The sequence below is a fragment of the Chenopodium album genome, chromosome 18, assembly GCF_948465745.1.
Source record: "Chenopodium album chromosome 18, dcCheAlbu1.1, whole genome shotgun sequence".
Taxonomy (NCBI): domain Eukaryota; kingdom Viridiplantae; phylum Streptophyta; class Magnoliopsida; order Caryophyllales; family Amaranthaceae; genus Chenopodium; species Chenopodium album.
Window position 1 is genome coordinate 21,945,267 of NC_137851.1, and position 24,204 is coordinate 21,969,470.

Genomic DNA, 24,204 nt, shown 5'->3' on the forward strand with positions numbered 1-24,204 from the left:
CTCTAGATCAAGGTGGGTTTCCCCGGTCCAAGTTTTCCCAAAGAAAAGAGGCATGGCCGTTGTAGAGAATGAGAGACAACGAAAGCTACACCCTCAAATGGAAGAAGTAATTAAGAAGGAAATCACTAAGCTATTGGATGTGGGAATCATATTCCCCATCTCTAGATCAAGTTGGGTTTCCCCGGTCCAAGTTTTCCCAAAGAAAAGAGGCATGGCCGTTGTAGAGAATGAGAGAGGTGAGCTCATTCCTACAAGAACGGTCATAGGATGAAGAATGTGTATAGACTATCGACGTCTAAACACATCCACCAAAAAGGATCGTTTCCCCTTTCCCTTCATTGACCAAATTCGTGAAAGACTAATAAGGCATAAGTATTATTGTTTTCTTGATGGCTATTCCGGTTTTTTCCAAATTCTTATTCACCTGGATGACCAAGAGAAAACAACTTTAGCATGCCCGTATGGAACCTTTGCTTATAGGAGAATGCCATTTGGGCTTTACAATGCCCCTGCCACTTTCCAATGACGTATGATGAGAACATTTGGAGATATGTTGGAAGAGGAAATGGAAGTGTTCATGGATGATTTTTCGGTGGGTGGTGTTTCATTTGAAGCTTGCCTTGAGAATCTTGAAAAGTGTTTGGCTCGATGTGAGAAAGTGAATTTAGTTTTAAATTGGGAGAAATGTCACCTTATGGTTGAGGAAGGCATTGTCCTTGGCCACAAGATCTCCTACAAAGGTATAGAGGTGGACCAAGAAAAGATTGGAGTTATTGAAAAGCTACCACCTCTGGTTAACGTGAAAGGTGTGAGATCTTCCTTGGGACATGCCAGGTTCTATAGGAGATTTATCAAGGATTTCTCTCTAATTGCTAAGCCTTTCAATGATCTTCTTCAAAATGATGTTGAGTTTGTATTTAATGATAGATTTTTGGAAGCTTTTAACAAGTTAAAGAAAGCTTTGACTTCTGCCCCTATTGTCCAAGCCTCGAGATGGGATTTACCTTTCGAGTTGATGTGCGATGCTAGCGACATGACCATTGGAGGTGTGTTAGGTCAAAGGGTGGATAATAAGCTCTATGTAATTTACTACATGTCAAAAACCCTCAATGGTTCTTAACGGAATTACACGACAACAAAAAAGGAATTTTTGGCAATTGTCCATGCTTTTGAGAAGTTCCGTTGTTACTTATTGGGTTCTAAATCCATTGTCTTCACGGATCATGCGGCTCTCAAATACCTTTTTGCCAAAAAGGAATCAAAGCCTAGGTTGCTCTATTGGGTGCTTAAACTTCAAACCTTTGATAAAGAGATTAGAGACAAGAAAGGATCGGAAAATGTTATGGCGGATCATCTCTCTCGCCTTGAGAATTTCCAAGTCCAAGATGATGGTTCTCCTATTGAAGATAGAATGCTTGATGACTTCTTGTATGCCATTGATGTGAAGGAGCTCCCTTGGTTTGCCGATTTGGTCAATTTCCTTGCATGTGGGGTGTTTCCACCATCATTCTCTAAGAATCAAAGAAAGAAGCTCAAGAGAGAGGCTAGACATTATTTGTGGGATGATCCAATGTTATACAATCAAGGAGTTGATGGCTTGTTAAGGCGTTGTGTCCCAAATGAAGAGGTGCCAAATGTCTTGAATATGTGCCACTCGGATCCTAATGGTGGTCATATGGGAGTTTCTAAACGCTTTCAAGATTCTTCAATGTGGTTTATGGTGGCCACACCTCTTCAAGGATACATAGGGCTTTATCAAATCATGTGACCGATGTCAAAGAACCGGAAACATCTCAAAGAGGAACGAGATGCCTCAATAACCTATCCTCGAGTTGGAAGTTTTCAATGTGTGGGGAATGGATTTCATGGGACCATTTCCTTTTTCTTTTGAGAATCAATACATCCTTGTGGCGGTAGATTATGTGTCAAAGTGGGTTGAAGCCATTGCCTCCCCAACAAATGACTACAAGGTAGTGATGAAATTGTTCAAAAAGATCATTTTCCCAAGATTTGGCATTCTTAAGGCGGTGATAAGTGACAATGGTTCGCATTTTGTGCACATTGCTTTTCAAAAGATGTTGAGAAAGCATGGAGTTCATCAACGTTTTGGCCTTCCATATCATCCTCAAACTAGTTGACAAGTTGAGGTGTCTAATCGTCAAATCAAACTAATTCTTGAGAAGACAGTTGCTAGAAATAGGAAAGATTGGTCGGATAAGCTTGATGATGCCTTGTGGGCATATAGAACGACTTTCAAGACTCCTATTAGCACCACTCCATATCGTCTTGTCTATGAAAAATCATGCCATCTTCTGGTGGAACTTGAGCACCGTGCTCTTTGGGCAATCAAGAAAATCAATTTTGATTTGGTAAGTGCGGGATTGCAAAGGTGGTTAGATCTTAATGAGCTAGAGGAGCTTAGGCTTGATGCATATGATTGTGCTAGCACCTACAAAGCTCGTTCTAAGGAAGTCCATGACAAGCTTATCGAGAAAAAGGAGTTTTATGTTTTGTGACAAGGTCGCCCTCTATAATTTCAACATGAAGTTAATCCTCGGAAAACTTATGTCTAGGTGGAGTGGTCTTTTCTTGGTGCAAGGTGTTTTTCCTAATGGTGTCATGGAAATTTCTTCGTTGGATGCTTCATCTTCTTTCAAGGTTAATGGCCATCGGCTCAAGAAATATTTTGAAGGAGCTTTTGTTAGCCTAGTTCACAAAATGATTCTTCACAAACCACCTTGATAGGTAGAGGACGTCTAGCTATGACGTTAAACAAGAGCTTCCCGGGAGGTAACTCGGTTTTCTAACCCTTTTTCAATTTTCTTTCTTTTATTTATTTTGAATTTTTTGTTATTTCCTTTATTTTCTTTGTTTTCTTAATTTTAGGTACATTTGGATTCATTGGATTTTGATTTCCAAAATTTTGGTGTCATTTGAAGGTTTGGAGAGATTGGATTTGAGTTAGAATTGGAGAAGTGATTGTTGAACAGGGACACTCTTATGGTTGCACTCTCGTGGATTTTGATGATGAACGAGTGAATTTTATAACTTTTTGTGATTTTTATTCTGCCTTGCTTGTGGCCATCACTCGAGCTTGAAGCTCGAGTGCGTCGATGAGCGCGCATTCCCCGCAGCACTCACAACACTCCCTCGCAGGCCCCCTGCACTCTCTCACTACACACACCCCACCACCCTACTGTGCGCATGCACGCATGGGTCTGAGCGCACGCACAACAGGGGTAGACCCCCATTCACAATTTCTTTCTCGCGCATAAATCACTCATAACCCTCACTTCTTTCTCACTTTATTTCTCCTCCATTTTTCAATCTTTTCTTTTCTCTTTTGAAATTGCTTCAACTTTACACCAAATTAAGCTTTGAAATTCTTCAAACACAAATCACAAGTTCTATTTTCGAATTACACATTCGAAATTTCTGACTTTTAGAACCAAAAATTTCGAATTTTTGTTAGTGATTTTGAATATTAGGTTTTTCGAATTTGGTCTTGGAGCTAGCATTTGGGTGTTTTAATTGGTCTATTACCTTTAGTTCTTCCTTTTTCAAGGGTTTTTATGCTCTATTGAGGTATGATTTCTTCATTTTTATTTATCTTCTTCCTCATTTTGAAGTTTGAAACCCTAGGTTGGGCTTTAATGGTAGAACTCAATTGTTAGTTCTTTTTGCTAGTATTTTGTGTTATATGATGATATTTGATGTTAATTTGAAGATTTTTCATATTGAAATTGTTCAGTTTACTTGAACTTTTTTCACCACCATTGTTGGACATCTTTCTTTTTCATGGGTATTGTTCTTAGTAGCATTGTTTCTTTGTATATTCACTATCTTGGTCAATTTTGCCTATGATGTTCATTAATTTGTGCTTCTTTGATTATGTTTTGCCATTGAAATTTGTATTGGTTGCTTCTTAGTTGTTATTGAATATTTCTATGTTGCTACTATACTAGTCGTGGCATTATTTCATTATAATAATTCTTAATTCATCTATTTTGGGGTCATTTTTGTGCTTCAATTTCTTGAGCTATTCATGGTGATAATTTGGTGATTGTCTTATTTCATATACACTCGTTTTTGTTTATCTCCCATTCATGATGAATCGCTTATGCTTGCTGTAGACATCTAAAAATGTCTCCCCGAAACAAAACCCAATGATGAACAACCTTTCACCGCCACTATTGGTCGGGTCGAGTATTTAATACCGGGAGTGCTTAAAATCCATGTTCAATTAAATCCATGCTCACAAAATAGTCAACGGATCAGTCCTAATGTTTAGTCAAAGCATAGTCCAATTTGTATTCTGGCCCGAACCCTTTTTAATTTATTTCGTATTATAATTGAGCCTGATTAATGAATAATAAACCTAAATAGCCCGAAAATCTAAAACGACACCTAAAAATACCAAGCTAATTTAGGTTAAAGTTAATTTGGAAGGATTTCAGGAAAAGCTGTACACCGTGACACGGCGCCACGTGCCGTGCCACGGTGGACATTGCCACGTCGCGGTGTCCTTTGTCGTGTCACGGTACACATACTGTGACACATGATTTTTCTACGTAATTTCCATGTACAACTCTTCACGCGCTTTATCAGTTTAGATGTATATAGGGAATAACTTTGTGCCGCGCCACGGTAGATAATACCGTGACACGGTGCCCAGTGACCGTGTCATGGCAGACATACCGTGTCACGGTGCCCAAATTAGGGTTTATCTTTAGCTCTAGGGTTCCGTGCATCCTCTTATTCTTTTCCTCTATAAACAAGAGCCTATTTCTCTAGTTCGGGGCATCAAATAATTCTCTATTCTCTCTTCAATGCTCTAGCCTAAACACTAGCCTACCTTATTCTTTCACAATACTTCCCCTAAGCACTTCAAGGAGTCCATACTTTATCTGAGGTTCCATCCTTAAACCAAGGCATGAAAGGTTGAACTGTTTGAGGGTTTGGCCCCAAATCAACCTTAAATTAATTTAATTTTAATTATTGTTTTATTAATTTTCTTGAAGTTGCTAACACGTTTATTATTTTGTAGTTGCAAACAAACAAAATCAAAGAAAGGAATTATGTTCCTTTTATTTTTATTATTTTTCTAACAATTTTTATTATGTTTGTCATATATTAATTGTTGGATTATTGTCGAATTGCTTCCAATATTAATGTTGATTTTATTATATTTATTGATCACTATATTTCATGTAAAAGGAAATATGTAATTGAATATCACGTCCAATAAGATAATTTAGGCGACCGGTTTAGGTTCCTTTTTAATCTTATTGTTAATTGAAGTGATCATGATATTTTAGAATTATGTGTTGCATTAATATTCAACCAATTTAGCCTAATAATAGTTTGGAGCAAATTGAATATTTTTTTTTGCATGCCTTAGAGATCGTAAGAACCACTTTTTACTATAATAATCGAGTAGAGGCCAATACAGGCGAAAGTGACTCCATGACTCACTTCATACCATCATCCCCGATCCTCCTTTAATTTCCTTGTTTCGAACCATATGGAGTTAGTAGTCTCATGGATTATGAATGGGGTTTAACCTTCACGGGTCAATCGTTGTTGCCTATTGTTGTCCTTTAATCGTGGTTGCCTTAAATGATCCGTGAACGGTTTACAAGTTCCTTTAAAACTTGTTGGCGGCTCCCTACTTTGCTTTGTCCCTAATCGTGTTCCTAATCGTACATGTCGATTCCCACTTTCCATGAGTGCCAAGCATATTCACACATGCTTAACGTAGGCGCGCTTTGAACGACGCCTACAATTTGGCGACTCCAATGGGGAGGATTCTTGGTTATTTATCGATTTGAGTGATCGGTATTTAATTAAGATGAGTGGATGAGACTTGAAATATTCTTGAAAAGTATTCCTGTGATTAAATTGGCATTTTTGCATATGTATAGACGTTTTAACGTTGTATTTTAGGTTTACCCGTAGGAAAAATCGAATAACCTGATTGCGCACGAAGAAAACAGAGGCGTCAGTTAGATATCCTAACTGCTGTGCCACGGCATGACTGCCGTGTCACGGTGCAGTCTGCCGTCACGCGGCGTTCTGCACCTTGACACGGTGCTTCTTGCCGTGTCGCGACAATCCTGAAATCCTTCCAGTGACTTTATTTTCTCTATCATAGTGGACTTCCTTCAATTTTTCTGAAAAATCGCATGTGTTCTACATGCGTTTTAGCCCCAGGGAATTTAAGCTCTATCAACCTAAAAACGCTCATGGCAATAAGGGTTCATCCGAGTCATTAAATTCACCCAAACCATGGAGTCGAGTTCGATTTCATCACGAACTCGCGGAGCCGCTCTTGGCACACACCCTCAAGGGAGGCTGCCTTGCTAACGTGTCCAAACTCTTAACCACGGTACCCTTCGACATCGAAAAGCTTGACCCTAGTCGAACATAGGTTGTGAACTTTTTCTTTGCATCATCGAGACTAAGGCTACTTGATTTATTTGTTACTAACCCCAAGCGTGTTTGTTCATTTTGTCTTTTAGACTAACCTATGACCGAGGGTTTTTATTCCACTTAGAATTTAGTACGGACTTAAATCGAATAAATCTAGAAAAATCACAAACTGGATCTGGAATTGTACACCGTGTCACGGCAAAAAATGCCGCGCCACAGTGTACAGCACCGTGACGCGGTAACTTTTTCCGCTTGATGGTATAAAGCACCATGTCACGACAGTTGCACCGTGACACGGTGCTTAGGAAAAGTTCTTGACATCTTTTTTTTGGTCTTCTATGCGTATTTATGTGGTCCGTATGTCCCGTTAAGTGTCATGTCTAGTTGTACGGTCATAACACGTGTCCATAACCTCACCTAATCACTCACAAGTCAAGTCCACACACTTTCGAGTCATGCACCTTGTAATTTATAATCGTACTTTAGGAAGGTATCGTGTCGTTTTTTCCGTTTTTTTAGACAGTAAGTTAGATGGTATCCTCCCATACACACATTTATTTTCTAAAAATTTCTTTCGAAAAATTTCTTGACTTTTTCTTTTTCCGGATGGGTCAAGGTTGAGTCTAGTCATTAAAGCTGCGTTTGTTTTTAATATCGCAGCACTTGGTTGAGAAGCAGAGGTAGATTGTTACGATTCGAGTCACTACCTCAACAACCTCTTAAACCTAAGAGGCGTACAAGGAAACTTCCACAATCATCTTCACGAAATCCATCCTCATTTCCACTTCATTTTGAATTCATTCAATGGCTACTAGAGAAGACATCGAGAACATCAACAAGTCCATTGAAGCACTCACCTCCATGATGTAAACCCTCACTATCAAGGTCTCCACCATGGAGCAAAATAATGTCACTATGGCCGTAATGGACAAAATCAAGAAGCAAGTGAGTAAGATTTCTAAGGACTTCACCTATGTGGAGCAATCTGCCACTTCTCTGACTGTCAAGGGGAAGCTTCTTGAGAAGTTTTCTACTGTTGACATCCTAAAGTTCAAGCCTACTGATAACCCTATGTTTCACTTGAAGGCCTTTCCTAGGACCATAGCTCTCAAAGGATTAGATGTATCACTCTTCCCTACTGTGCTCCCTCTTTCCTTGGAGCATGCCTGTCAACAGTGGTTTTATTCTTTATATTCCAAGCATACTGCGACTTGGGAGGATGTTACTCTTTCTTCATGAGTCGTTACAAGTGTAACATCCAGGCTAAGACTTCTGAACGTGAACTCTCCATTCTCAAACAGAAAGAGGATGAAGGCTTCACTGCCTATCTGAGTAGGTGGAGAGAAACAGCTGCACTCTTGGTGGATCCTCCTAAGGAGAAGGAGATGGTTCGTCTCTTTATTCAGAATCTAACTCATAAGTACAAGCAGCACTTGAAGTTTCTGCCTTTGAACACTTTCGAAGCCGTGTACGATATTGGGATCAACATTGAGGACGAGTAGATAAAGACTGCAAGTAGAAATAATAACAATAATACTTGGGAAACAAGAAGAACAACAATCCTTCTTCTTCGTCTTCCAAGCCCAACAATGCTACCAATAACATCAACCTCAATGATGTGTTGGCTCTCAATGCTCCTATGCAGAAATTCCAAAGGAAAATGAAGGTTTATACACCTTTGGGAATGAGTTATGAAACTTCTTTTGATCGCCTGCATAGTCAATGATTGATCATGCATATTGTGCCATTTCCGGAGCCCAGACCTGAGAACAGAACTGCTAGCTATGACCCCAATGCTCATTGCAAGTTTCACCAAGGCAAGGTTCTTACTACCGAGCAATGCTGGAAGTTAAAGGATGTAATTCAAAACCTGATTGATGCTAATCAGCTTCTTGTCCCTCCAGGGGCCAAGAAGCCTAATATTCAAACAAGTCCTCTTTATGATGCTTCGGCTGTCACAGGAGATGAAGTCTCCTTTGATCCGTCACTACTCATCCAATATGTGGATGAACCTCTACCAGAAGTTGTTTTTGTCTCAAACTATGAAGAAGTGAATGGAAGGTTACAACAACCTATCCCACCTCCACCTCCATCGCAAGCACAACCGATAGTTGATCCCATTGATCCTTTAAGCAACGATGTGATCAAACAACTGCAAAAGACTAAGGTGGAAATAAATGTATGGAAGCTTCTAGCTACCTCTAACGAGCATCGAAAGGCTGTGATGAATGCTCTGGTGAAGATAGGAGTTGATAGTGATATGACTCCTCAAGGGCTAGTTAGTTTTCTTACGATCGAATTACCAAGTACCAACAATTTGATTTCCTTTTCTGATAAGGATTTGCCCCCGGAAGGGGATCAGCATAACAAGGCCTTACACCTTACTGTGGTGTGTAGGCAGATGAATGTTCCTATGTGCCTAGTTGATAATGGCTCAGCAATCAATGTATGTCCGCTGCGCACTGCAAAGAAGCTGGGATAAAAGATGAAGAATTGATTCCCTCTACTCAAGGGATTCGTGCTTATGATAATACTCATCGTCAAGCCGTAGGTACTAACATGTTGAACAACACTACTAGAGCCATTGAACGTCGCACCAAGTTTCAGGTGGTGGATATTAAGGGTTCTTTAAATATATTACCAGGACGCCCTTGGCTTCTCGAGCTAAAGGCGATCCTATCATCGCTGCACCAGAAGGTAAAAGCTATAGTTGGAGGGGTTCCAATCACTATTGATGCTTCTCCTATGCGTATCCAAGTTATTAACACTCCCATTAGCCATATCGAGCATGATGAGGAAGATGATGATATATGGGGTTTCTCTCTAGAAGACGTTCTCATGATCGAAGAAGAGGAGAAGTGTCATCTCGACTTCGATCCCTATTCAAATGTCAACGTTAATGCAATTATGAAGAAGCAAGGGTGACGTAGGGAAAATGTAGGTCGTTATCTAATCTTCCCTAGAGTCAAACAAATTTATAAACACTTAACAGACATAAATACGAGTATAGAGGTAAGTCAAAGGTCGAACCCAAAGGAACGGTAATGTTCAAGCACTCTCAATTATGCGCCTAAGCTAGGTCGAAGCCGAAGGTGAAGAAGGAACATTAATAACTAACAAAACAAACAACTAAACAAATAAAACACTAGGTTTGGGATCAACAAGTAATCATGACAATTGCAACAACTTGAGAAGATCATGCCAATCAAAGGTTGTGAAGACTAATGATAAGAGCTATCAATTGGAATCAAAGAGCTATCTTCTAATTGTTAAGCTAGGGTTCACTATGAATAACAAACTAAGAGGATCACAATCCAAACCAATCGATAATTGCAATTCCTAAATCAATTGGTCGTGTCAATTACAATGCAATCTAGCATAATTCTCAAGGCCTAATCGAATTACACACATGCAAACCTTCATTAATCACTTTAATCTCAACAATCAATCAACACAATTCCCAAATTAATCACAATCAATCAATCATACAAGTTTCACCCAATTCCTAGCCAATTGAACAACTACTCAAGAATCATCATCTATCAACAATCAACTAAAGAAATCAAGAATCACCAAAATATCAAGAACAAAAACACTAATCAAGAATCAAATATCAAAACCAAACCAAACAAACATGAAATTAAACAAAGCAATAAAGAGGAGACAGAGTGAGAAATCCTCATTGATTGATAATGGAGATCTTCAATACAATTGTCATCTTAAATCTTCAATCTCTCAAATAACCATTGAAATTCCTCACTTTCTCTCTCTAAAACTACTCCTAAACTAACCCTAAAACTAGAGAGAGAAGCTCTCAACCTAAGCTAAAAATATATGAGATCTAAAATTGGATTCTAATTCTCTCTAAAATTTTGTTCTTCTAATTTTACCCTAAAAATGGGTGTTTATATTTACAAGGTTTAAAGAAAATAAAAGAGAAAAGAAAATAAAAGAAATGAAAAATTAAAATAAAATGAAATAAGAAAACAAAAAGAAAGTAAAAAGAAAATAGAAAATAGAAAATAAAAGGATAATAAAAAAGAAGAATTCAAAGAAAGAAAATCAAAAGAATTGAAATGGACTTCGATTTGTTTTTGCTGCTCTTATAGTGGGAATTAATCCCCTGCTTTGCGCATCACCGATCACCCACAAATCACACACCATCACAAAAGTTTGATCACAAATTTAATCAAGATCAACGTCCGTAGCTTGAACCAAAAAGTGCGCACGCACAAGTGGGTCTTCACGCGTGCACCGTCTTCTTGGGATGCTATTTGTGGTTGGAGGAAGAGTTTGCGGGGTTGCAGCAGCTCGGTTTGCGTGGAGAAGCAGGCTGGAGGTACGGTTGATGAAGGTGGCTGATTGGTGGCCTGTTGGGGGAACAGGGGAATTGAAAGTGGAGCAGGGGCTCCGCGTTTGGAGCTGCGGGACGCAACCGTCTTCTCAAGAATCAACTTTATTTGACGATTTGACACCTCAACTTGACCGCTTTTTTGAGGATGATAAGAGAGGCCAAAACGTTGATGAACTCCATGCTTCTTCAACATTTTTCGAAAAGCATTATGCACAAAATGTGAGCCATTATCACTAATCATGGCCTTGGGAACACCGAACCTTGGAAAGATGATCTTCTTAAACAATTTCATCACCACTGGGTAGGCAATGGCCTCAACCCATTTTGACACATAATCCACCGCCACAAGGATGTATTGGTTCCCATAGGAAGAAGGGAATGGTCCTATAAAATCAATTCCCCAAACATTAAATACTTCCAACTCAAGGATCGGTTGTTGAGGCATTTCATTGCGTCTTGAGATATTACCGGTGCGTTGACATAGATAACATGTCTTAACAAAACCCCATGTGTCCTTAAAGAGATGAGGCCACCACAAACCACTTTGAAGAATCTTAGTGGCGGTTTTAGAAACACCCATATGACCATCACTAGGATTCGAATGGCACATTTTCAACACATTTGGCACCTCCTCATCCGGAACACAATGTCTAAGAAAACCATCGATGCCTCTTTTGTACAAGATGGGATCATCCCACAAATAATTCCTAGCTTCTCTCTTGAGTTTCTTCTTTTGATTTTTGGAGGAAGAAGGCGGGAACTCCCCACATATAAGATAGTTCACCAAGTCGGCAAAGCGTGGGAGTTCTTTCACATTAAAGGCATACAAGGATTCATCAAGCATTCTATATTCAATTGGGGAACCATCATCTTGAACTTGAGAATCATCAAGGCGAGAAAGATGGTCCGCCACAACATTTTCCGCTCCTTTTTTATCTTTAATCTCAATGTCAAAAGTTTGAAGTTTGAGCACCTAGAGGATCAACCTTGGCTTTGATTCCTTCTTGGCAAAGTGATATTTGAGAGCCACATGATCCGTGAAAACAATAGTCTTAGAACCCAATAAGTAACAACGGAACTTCTCAAAAGAATACACTATTGCCAAGAACTCCTTCTCCGTTGTTGTATAATTCCTTTGAGCTCCATTAAGGGTCTTTGACATATAGTAGATGACATGAAGCTTTGTATCCACCCTTTGACCTAAAACTCCTCCAATGGCTGTGTCACTAGCATCATACATCAATTTAAAAGGAAAATCCCACCTCGAGGCTTGGACAATGGGAGTAGAGATCAAAGCTTTTTTTAACTTGTTAAAAGCTTCCAAGCATCTATCATCAAACACAAACATGGCATCTTTTTTAAGAAGATCATTGAGAGGTTTTGCAATTAGAGAGAAATCTTTGATGAACCTTCTATAGAACCCAGCATGTCCTAAGAAAGATCTCACCCCTTTCACATTAACCGGAGGTGGAAGCTTCTCAATCACTTCAATCTTTGCTTTGTCCACCTCTATGCCTTTGTGGGAGATCTTGTGATCAAGGACAATACCCTCCTCAACCATGAAATGACATTTCTCCCAATTCATAACCAAATTCACCTTCTTACATCTAGCCAAGCATTTCTCAAGATTCTCAAGCCACGCCTCAAATGAAACTCCACCCACCGAAAAATCATCCATAAACACCTCCATTTCTTCTTCCAACATATCTCCAAATATGCTCATCATACATCGTTGGAAAGTAGCGGGGGCGTTGCAAAGCCCAAATGACATTCTCCTATAGGCAAAAGTAAAAGTTGTTTTCTCTTGGTCATCCAGGTGAATAGGAATTTGGAAAAACCCGGAATATCCATCAAGAAAGGAATAGTACTTGTGCCTTGTTAGTCTTTCAAGCATTTGATCAATAAAGGGAAGGGGAAAATGATCCTTTTTGGTGGATGTGTTTAGACGTCGATAATCTATACACATTAGCCATCCCGTGACCGTCCTTGTAGGGATGTTCTCACCTTTCTCATTCTCTACAACGATCATTCCTCCTTTTTTTGGGACAACATGAACCGGGGAAACCCATTTAGAGCTAGATATGGGGAATATGATTCCCGCATCTAATAGCTTAGTGATTTCCTTCTTAACTACCTCCCCCATTTGAAGGTGTATCTTCCGTTGTCTTTCAATGCTAGGTGAGGCGCCCTCCTCAAGAGTAATGTGGTGTGAACATAAAGCAGGGCTTATACCTTTGAGATCATCAATTGTATAGCCCAAAGCACCTTGGTGCTTTCTCAATAAACCACTTAACTTTTGAGCTTGACTCTCACTCAAAGAGGAACTAACAATGACGGGATAACTAGAATTAGGACCTAAGAATTCATACCTAAGGTGTGATGGTAGAGGTTTAAGCTCTATAATCGGCACACCTTTACCTTCCTTGGTTGAGGCTGCTTGCAATACATCTTGGCTTGAAATTCCCATGCAATGTGATCATCACCTTCCTCCATGCTCTCATCAATGACTCTTTCAAATAAGCCATTTCCTTGCAATGCTCACCTATCTTTTCTTTATTCAACAAAACACACTGAAGAGGATCATTAAAGGTGAGCAAGTGCTCATGCATGGAATTCACAATATCATCTAAAATTTCGATTCTCATACAATTCTCTAATGAAGAAGAAGGATATTTCATACTTTCATTCAAATCAAACTTAATCTCTTCCTCTCCAACCTTGAGAGAAATTTTAGCACTCTTGACATCAATCATAGCACCCGATGTTGTAAGGAAGGGTCTACCAAGAATGATGGGGATATTGGAATCTTCGTCCATCTCAAGCACAACAAAATCTACCAGGATCACGAACTTCCCTACCCTCAAGGGAACATCCTCTACCTTACCTTTTGGGATCTTAATTGACGTATCGGCTAATTGTAAGGTAATGTTTGTAGGTGAAAGTTCTCCTATCTCAAGTCTTTGATAAACCGAGTATGGCATAAGGCTAACACTAGCCCCTAGGTCACACAAGGTATTATCAATTTGTGTCTTGTAAATAGCACAAGGGATAGAAAAGTTCCCAGGGTCCTTCAACTTAGGCGACATCTTGTTCATAATGGTGGCACTACAATTCTCGGTCAAACTAACCGTTTCCGCCATATCACAAGTTCTCCTCCCACTCAAGATATCCTTAAGAAATTTTGCATAATTCGGCATTTGATCAATGCATCGGTAAATGGGAGGGTAAGATGAAGTTGCCTAAGCATCTCTATGAATTTGCCAATTGCTCATCTAATTTGTGCTTATTAAACTTTTGAAGGTATGGGAGCTTAGGCTTGATAACTTCTCTCACTTTCTCTTTTTCTTTCTCAATTGGTTTTTCAACCTCATCCTCTTTCAAAGGGCTTTTTTCTTCCTCATCTTCAACCAAAACCTCCTTAGGACTCTCATTAGCCTCACTCTTCCTAGGCTCTACACTCTCAAGAATCCTACCACTCTTTGTCACTATGGCATTAATTGGTCTTTTAGGATCTACAGCTTGAGATGATACGGAAGTAGGGCTAACATGCACTTTCAAAGCATTTGTCAATTGAGAGATTTGGTTCTCTAACATCTTACTATGAGCCATCATGTCATTAAACTTCTTATCACTAGATGACATGTAAGTGTTCAACACCTTGATTTGATTCTTAATAACATCCTACAAACTACAATTACCTCTTGAAGGAGAAAATTGGGTATAAGAACTATCATATTGACCTTGAGCCTTTGGAGTAAAATCAGGTAGGGGACCCCTTTGATTATTGTTTGGAAAATTGCCCCTATTTTGATTGTTACTCCAATTGCCCCTTCCTTGATTTTAGCCACCTTGGTTATGATTACCATACATTTGATTATGGTTCCCATATCCTTGTCCGTAGTTTTAACTACCATAACCTTGATGGTTATAGTTACCTCGGAAACTTTGGTTTCCTTGGTTTCTATAACCTCCATTGTGGTTATAATTGTCAAAATTCCCACTATGATAGTTCCTATTCCCATTGTATCTTTGATCATTAAATCTTTTTCCAACATTGTTATTAGACACAAAGTTCACATGTTCATTCTCATTGCCAACATAATCATCACATCCATCATCAAAAGAAACATTAGGACAATTTGAAGCATCATGGTCATATGATTCACACAAATCACAATACACATAACCACTAGACATGTTGCTAGAAGAGGGAAGGGGATTTGAGTTAGGAAATGTACCTCTCCCCTTATTTTGGGAGGGATGAACCGGAACAATAGAAGAAGCACTCTCAAGTTTGGCCTTGATTGTGATAATTTCATTTCCTAATTCCGAGACTTGCAAAGACAAGTTGTTTATGGCATTGATGTGATCAACCGAATACACCGAAACACCACCTTTTCTTGTCGACTCTCTTTCACCTTCTTGCTAATCCATGTAGTGTCTCACCACATCTTCAATGACATCCACCACTTCTTCTTTCGTCTTGTCAATGATGGGGCCTCCGGCACCGGCATCCAAGTAAGACTTGCCTTGAGGACTCAATCCTCCATAGAAAATTTGAATGATTTGATAGGTACGAATCCCATGGTGAGGGCATTCTCTTTGGTACTCCTTGTACCTCTCCCATGCCTCAAAAAGGCTTTCACTCGGCGTTTTCTTGAAACCTTCAATGAGGGCTCTCGCCTCGGCCATCTTCTTTTGTGGATAAAAACGGGATAGGAACTCCTTTATAACCTCGTCCCATGCTCTCAAAGAATTAGGCTTCACCTCTTTATCTAACCACTTTAAAGCACGCCCGATAAGAGAAGGGGAAAAGCTTAAGGCGGATGAATTCTTGAGAAACCCCGTTCACCTTGATTGTATTGCAATATTTCTAGAATTCCTTAAGGTGATTGAGAGGGATCTCATGCTTTGAACCACTATATTGATGTCTCTCTATCAAAGTAATCATTCCCGGTCTTATCTCGAAGTCATTTGCCAGTGTCGTAGGTAGAGCAACCCCAATCTCATACCTATAAGCTCCCGGAACTCCTAGCTCCTTCAATGCCACTCTTGAATTTTCTCCAATGCTTCAAATGACAATAGAGAATGACCACGTGCTCTATGTACACAGTCTCAAAAGAAACAATTAGTAGCACGGTTACAAATGTAGCCTAAAAGATAGAAAATCTTTTTGTATTTTTCAAATAAATGGAATAGACTCAAACAACAATAGCAATCACCGTTCCTTCCCCGGTAATGACGCCATTTTTTACTACGAAAAAACCTAGGTCTTTGGAGGCTAGATTTCCCGGCCAAAATAATATTTATAAAGCTAAACCAACCCGAGGTATAGGGTAAGTCTAGGTCGAATGCCAAGGGAAGGCGGGAGTACTAAGGTCGATGCTAAGCTATTCCGAAGACTAGGGGAGTGGGTTGCTCTACACTATTGAGATCAATTCAATAAAACAACTACAAGAAAAGTATAAAAGATGCTAGGGAATCGGGATTCACATAAACTCATGACATACACGCTAATTGCGAAAGAAATCGATCAATCATGCAAGGCGAAGGAAAGCAAGAAATGTAATCAAAATAACTTAATAGGCTATTTCCTAGGGTCAAGCTAGATGTCTCTACAAATGACTCCAATATGAAAATCACAAATTAAGCTCAATCGATAATAATAGATTCCAAATCAATTGTTCGTGTCATTGAAACCTAATATGCAATCTAGCACGATAGTTGAGGTTGATCATTACTCAAGTTATCAAACACATGCACAAATTTCACTAACCAATTTAATCACAATGATGATTAATCAAATTCCCCCAATTAATCTTGAATTATCACTTGTTCATGCTTCACCCTATACCTAACAAGTAAACTACTCACTACTCATTACAAATCCAAACAACAAAGCTAAATCAATCACAAATTTCATCATCATCAAGGTAATCAAAAATACGCTCAAACTTATCAAAATCAAATCAACCAAACAACAAGTAATTCAACTAAATTCAAGAATCAAACATCAAATTGCATTAAAAGTAAAGAATTCTTACAAAAATTTGATCAAAATCAAAGGGGTAGAAAGATTGGAAGTAGCATTCATCAACATAATTAAGTTTCTCTCTCTAAAATCTAAGAACAATCATCAAAATATAGAGCTTCTCTCTCTAAAACTTCATCAAAATCTAATTCTAATTATGTCTTTTTTTTTAAATTAAGGAAAACTATATAGAGTAAAACTAACTAAAGGGAAGTTAGTTAGACGTTCCAAAAAGGACCTCAAAGAGCGAGGCCCCTCACTCATATGCGCGGCCGCTACAAAAAGGGTGCGGAATAGGGAGAAGAAGAATGCGCGGCCACTCTACAGTCTCGCGCGCGCCCGCGCGGCTTGAGTAGGGGAACCCTCCAAGTGCAGCCAAGCTTGTCCTCGTGAGCTCCGGATGAGCCATGATGATAAAGGCAGTAAGTTAGAGCACTTTTTGTGGGTTTGAAACCACTCTTTCATGCCCACACGGCATGAGGGCGCAACCTTGATGACCATGCTCTTGAACTCTTTGCTCTTGGGCTTCAAATGGAGAAACGGGACATCTCTTTTGCTTGAACACTCCGAGGAGGGCACACTTGGGGCTCTCGAACATCGCCAAGTTCCTATAAACAAAGAAAATCAAACAAGCAAAGGAGAAAATGCAAAATACACTAGAAAAGAAAGAAAATAAGAAAACACCTAAGGAAAATGCAAAGTAAGGAAAATGTAAGCAAGACTAGAGAAAATGGAGTAAAAGGAATACAAAAGTAATGTAAAAATCATCCTAAAAAAAGCCAAATGAGTTTCATAAATGACACTCATCAATAGGTTCACATATCGTAGTGAGTTTGGATATGAACCTACTTATATATTGCAACCTTCCTAAGAAACCTCAAATCTCTTTCTCAGTCTTCGGTGGTGGAATGGCCATGATTTCCTTGACTTTTTTGAGATCTATTTTAATCCGTCGAGAACTGATCACATAGCCAAGGAGTTTTCCTGATGTAACTCTGAATGCACACTTTGCTGGATTCAATCTCATATTGTATTTGCGGAATCGTTCAAAGAACTTTCGGAGTGCAACAATGTTGCCTGGTCGATCTTTTGACTTGACAATCATATCATCAACATAGACCTCCACCTCTTTATGCATCATATCATGTAACAATGTTGTTGCTGCTTTTTGGTAGGTGGCACCTGCGTTCTTCAACCCGAATGGCATTACCGTGTAGCAATATGTTCCCCACTGCATAATGAATGTGGTTTTCTCCATGTCTTCCTCAGCCATTAATACTTGATTATATCCAGCATAGCCATCCATGAAAGAGAGGAGTGCGTGGTTTGATGTGTTGTCGACCAGAATGTCAATGTGAGGTATAGGGAACCCATCCTTTAGGCTTGCTTTGTTGAGATCCCTGTAATCAACACACATTCTGACCCTTCCATCTTTCTTTATGACTAGAACCACATTACCTATCCACTCTGGATGCTTTGACCCTTTGATGAAACCTAAAGCTTGTTGTTTTTTAATTTCTTCCTTGATTTTGAGAGCCACATCTGGTTTCATGCGCCTAGCTTTTGCTTAACATGCTTCATACCTGGAATGAGTGGTACTATATGCTGAGCTATATCCCTGTCAATAACTCGCATGTCTTGGTAGGACCATTCAACTACATTAACAAATTCACTAAGTAAGTTAAAAGTTCTTTGCGTTTGTCTTGACTTAGTGTTGATCCAATTTTAACTTCTTTAAGAGTCGTATCATTAGAAATATTAACTGTTTCTGTATCTTCAATAATTGTCGTTTTATTTTCATGTTCTTCCATTGCTTTTATTACTTGTTTGTCATTTTTATCATTAGCAAAGCAATATTGATCAAGGTTAAGGGAATGACTCGCATCGTAAGCAAAGGTATTCAACTTATTGAATTCTCCAAACATTACATCAAAGAGGGCGAGATCTGCTGCAACATCTCCGGAATTATTAGGGATAGATGGGGGAAACTCGATAAGAGACTCGACACTAGGAGGAACTACAGAAATAGACTCAATAGAAGAATGAGGGTTGGCCTTAGATCCTATGGGCTCATGAACAGACTCAAACTCGGACTAGGACTTAGATGATTCAGATTCATCAAACATGGGGCCTTCGCCAGTGGTAACTTCTAGCTTTTCTCCACTCGGCGTAGTGATCTTCACCGTTTTGCGCCAACCCTTCAGGACACCATCAGCTGGGACAATCAACTTAGAGGGGTTGAAGTCTTTGCTTGACACGACAGCTTGAATGAGCGCAGAGTTATTATTGTCGATGCGCCTAAGTTCATTCTTTTCTAGCCCAAAAAGAAGATTAATATTCATATCATCGTCATCTAGACTAGTTGGTTCCTGAGATGTTGAAAACGCATCACCTTCGTCAATAAAATCACAATCCGTGAACACCTCGAACCCTGGCTCATGCTTCCCATTGTAGACGAAAGGTTCGGGAAATTCATAGCACGGGAAGTCCTCCCCTTCTTTAATGTGTTGGCCATTGAGAGTGAGGGGATAAATTCATAGGCATCTCTTTGTTTGTATTACAAGTTGTGTTGTGAGCAACTATCTTAATCACAGCTTGCTTCATGTCTTCTTTTGTTGGCTTGAATCCCAAGCCAAATGTGTCCTTTTTGGGTGCACCAGATAGCCCCAAAGTTCAGCCATTTTCTTTTAAAGTCCAAGGGTCATTCTAGGGAAATGCCCTTTGATGAGAGTCATTTATGGCGCTCAAAAGAATAAGATTTAGGTTCATTTTCTATATTTTCTTTCATTATTTTCATATAATTTTCTTAGTTTTCTTTTATTTTCCATTTTAAATAATTCATTTTGGTTCTCGATTAATTTTTACGAGTTTTTCAATTTTTAGATGATAATTCGTAGTTTTAATTTAGTTTTATTTTATTTTGTTTTCTCCCGTAGTTTTATTTGTGTTTTGTAGGTGAATAATCAAATTTCAAGTTGCTGCGCTCTCGTGATTCCGCTCTCATCGTTGTTGGTAATGAAGAAGTCAATTTGCACATTTTGGGGCTGCCTTACTCGTGAGCATCACACGAGCTTGATGCTCGAGAGCGCAGACGTGCCGCACCGCAACAACATCCAACTCTCAACAACCACTCTTACCCCGCTTCAATCTCATGCAACTCGTCACCACTCACGCACCTCCCTTCCTCCCCCAATTAAGCAACAACAACTCCAAGCAACTCCCTCAACACAACAGCCGCAGTAACCACCGCCTTCGCACCACCTTCCAGCCGAAAACACCGCCAACTTCACCATCAGCGTCCCGCAGCTCCAAACACGGAGCCCCTGCTCCACTTTCAATTCCCCTGTTCCCCCAACAGGCCACCAATCAGCTACCTTCATCAACCGTACCTCCAGCCTGCTGCTCCACGCAAACCGAGCTGCTGCAACCCCGCAAACTCTTCCTCCAACCACAAATAGCATCCAATGAAGACGGTGCACGCGTGAAGACCCACTTGTGCGTGCGCACTTTTTGGTTCAAGCTTCGGACGTTGATCTTGATTAAATTTGTGATCAAACGTTTGTGATGGTGTGTGATTTGTGGGTGATCGGTGATGCGCAAAGCAGGGGATTAATTCCCACTATAAGAGCAGCAAAAACAAATCGAAGTCCATTTCAATTCTTTTGATTTTCTTTCTTTGAATTCTTCTTTTTTATTATCCTTTTATTTTCTATTTTCTATTTTCTTTTTACTTTCTTTTTGTTTTCTTATTTCATTTTATTTTAATTTGTCATTTCTTTTATTTTCTTTTCTCTTTTATTTTCTTTAAACCTTGTAAATATAAACACCCATTTTTAGGGTAAAATTAGAAGAACAAAATTTTAGAGAGAATTAGAATCCAATTTTAGATCTCATATATTTTTAGCTTAGGTTGAGAGCTTCTCTCTCTAGTTTTAGGGTTAGTTTAGGAGTAGTTTTAGAGAGAGAAAGTTAGGAATTTCAATGGTTATTTGAGAGATTGAAGATTTAAGATGACAATTGTATTGAAGATCTCCATTATCAATCAATGAGGATTTCTCACTCTGTCTCCTCTTTATTGCTTTGTTTAATTTCATGTTTGTTTGGTTTGGTTTTGATATTTGATTCTTGATTATTGTTTTTGTTCTTGATATTTTGGTGATTCTTGATTTCTTTAGTTGATTGTTGATAGATGATGATTCTTGAGTAGTTGTTCAATTGCCATTGGAAGAGTTTTAGGTCAAAGGGTGGATACAAAGCTTCATGTCATCTACTATATGTCAAAGACCCTTAATGGAGCTCAAAGGAATTATACAACAACGGAGAAGGAGTTCTTGGCAATAATGTATTCTTTTGAGAAGTTCCGTTGTTACTTATTGGGTTCTAAGACTATTGTTTTCACGGATCATGTGGCTCTCAAATATCACTTTGCCAAGAAGGAATCAAAGCCAAGGTTGATCCTCTAGGTGCTCAAACTTCAAACTTTTGACATTGAGATTAAAGATAAAAAAGGAGCGGAAAATGTTGTGGAGGACCATCTTTCTCGCCTTGATGATTCTCAAGTTCAAGATGATGGTTCCCCAATTGAATATAGAATGCTTGATGAATCCTTGTATGCCGTTAATGTGAAAGAACTCCCACGCTTTGCCGACTTGGTGAACTATCTTATATGTGGGGAGTTCCCGCCTTCTTCCTCCAAAAATCAAAAGAAGAAACTCAAGAGAGAAGCTAGGAATTATTTGTGGGATGATCCCATCTTGTACAAAAGAGGCATCGATGGTTTTCTTAGACATTGTGTTCCGAATGAGGAGGTGCCAAATGTGTTGAAAATGTGCCATTCGAATCCTAGTGGTGGTCATATGGGTGTTTCTAAAACCGCCACTAAGATTCTTCAAAGTGGTTTGTGGTGGCCTCATCTCTTTAAGGACACATGGGGTTTTGTTAAGACATGTTATCTATGTCAACGCACCGGTAATATCTCAAGACGCAATGAAATGCCTCAACAACCGATCCTTGAGTTGGAAGTATTTAATGTTTGGGGAATTGATTTTATGGGACCATTCCCTTCTTCCTATGGGAACCAATACATCCTTGTGGGGGTGGATTATGTGTCAAAATGGGTTGAGGCCATTGCCTACCCAGTGGTGATGAAATTGTTTAAGAAGATCATCTTTCCAAGGTTCGGTGTTCCCAAGGCCATGATTAGTGATAATGGCTCACATTTTGTGCATAATGCTTTTCGAAAAATGTTGAAGAAGCATGGAGTTCATCAACGTTTTGGCCTCTCTTATCATCCTCAAAAAAGCGGTCAAGTTGAGGTGTCAAATCGTCAAATAAAGTTGATTCTTGAGAAGACGGTTGCTAGGAATAGAAAGGATTGGGCGGACAAACTTGATGATGCTTTGTGGGCATATCGAACGGCATTTAAGACACCTATTGGCACCACCCCATATCGTCTTGTTTATGGAAAATCTTGCCATCTTTTGGTGGAACTCGAACATCGTGCTCTTTGGGCATTAAAGAAAATAAACTTTGACTTGGCAAGTGCGGGAGAGCAATACGGTGGTTAGATCTCAATGAGTTGGAGGAGCTTCGCCTTGATGCATATGATTGTGCTAGCACCTACAAAGCACGTTCTAAGGAAGCTCATGACAAGCTTATAGAGAAAAAGGAGTTTTGTGTTGGTGACAAGGTACTCCTCTACAATTCCAAGATGAAGTTGTTCCCCGTAAAGCTCATGTCTAGATGGAGTGGTCCTTTTATGAAGCAAGAAGTCTTTCCTAATGGAGTTGTGGAAATTTCTTCAATAGATTCATCACCCTCTTTCAAAGTGAATGGCCACCGGCTCAAAAAGTATTATAATGGTGTTTTTGTTGGCCTTATTCATAGTATGACTCTCTTTTACCCCCCTTGACGAGGAGTGAAGAACGTCAAGCTAATGACGTTAAACAAGCGCTTCTCGGGAGGCAACCCGACTTTCTAACTTTCTTTCCATTTCCCTTTTTGATTTTATCTTTCTTTTTGATACTCTTGTACTAACCTCTTTTCTTTGTTATTTGTGATCTTAGGTAGCTTTGAGAAGATGGAGGATGGTTTCAAAGCAATGTTGGTAGCAAATTTTGAAAATAGAAGTCTCCTTGTACTTGTTGGAAGGTTTAAGAAAAATAGAGCTTTGGTGTGTTCAAGTTGGTGGGCACATGATTTTTGGATGTTGAACCCCACTGAAAATGGGTTTAGTTCCTGCCCAAGTTAGTGTTGATCATCATCATGGGTATTGTGTGCACCGTTATGCGCACCAATTGTTGATCGAGCTCAAGGTAACCCAAAAGGGCGCGGCCGCGCATGTGACTGTCGCGGGCGCGCTAGGGGATGGTGCGGGCGCGCCACTCTACTGCGTTCCCTTTAAGAGCATTCCTTTCTCTCTTTTTCTCTCTCTTATTTCATTTTGCTTCAAATTTTCTTAGTAGTGTTCAAGCACTCTCTATTTTGGTTGCTTTATTTCATCATTTAATCATCATTTTTCAACTTTCTTTGTTGATAATTACTTCAAATTCTCACTTTTATGTTTTGAAATTATTTTCTCTCTCCAAAATTGAGAATTTGGGTATTGTTGATTAGGGATTTTGAGCATTGCATGTTTGGGGTTATTTGGTTGAATTTTTGCTTAGTTCTCCATTTCATTTGAATTAGAGCTTCATTCAACGTATGGATTGTCTATTCTATTTTAAATTCATGTTAAATTTCACACCTTGTTTTGTGTGGTTGAATTTGAATGTCATGAAGTACTCATTAATGGTGGTTCAATTCTTCCTATTATATAATCCCATAATTTGTATTCATGATGATTATTAGTGAATTTGTGAGCTTGTTTTGCTATAATTTTGCTTGATATTGCTACTATTTTGCTATCACCATTATTGGTCCTCACCTTCTTTGATGAGGTCATAGGGCTCATGAATGTTGAGTGTCTTCTTTGTATGATGTTGTTGCTTACACTTTGTTCTTAATTGATCTGTAAATGCTTGCTTAGATTGTGCTTTGAATGTATTTACATGATTGATTTGTGACTTGTTTTTCGTTATAGCCCAATGTTTGTAAGGATTCATTGATTTGGTTTATGCAACTTGTTATGAGAACTATCTCTTTCCCACCTTTGATATATTGCCTTGGTTTGTTTGTAGATATCCCCTTTTCGTCGTCCCAAGCGGGCCCGTGGCTCTAACTCACGTATGGTGGTGCCTCCACCGCCGAACGTGAATGAAAACTATGGCATTGAATTCTCAAAGGAGGAGCATTGGGATAATTTTGTTCGTCTATCTTCTCAAAAGCTTCTTTCCACTAGATTCTATGATCGTTCGACAACCTCACTTCTCGGCATTGATGAAGATGT

General features: G+C 39.2%; 1 pseudogene; it reads left to right on the forward strand.

Annotated features, from left to right (window-relative positions):
* The first annotated feature begins 15,365 nt into the window (after positions 1–15,365).
* On the forward strand, positions 15,366–15,463 carry LOC145593231 (small nucleolar RNA R71; annotated as a pseudogene).
* The last annotated feature ends 8,741 nt before the right edge of the window (positions 15,464–24,204 follow it).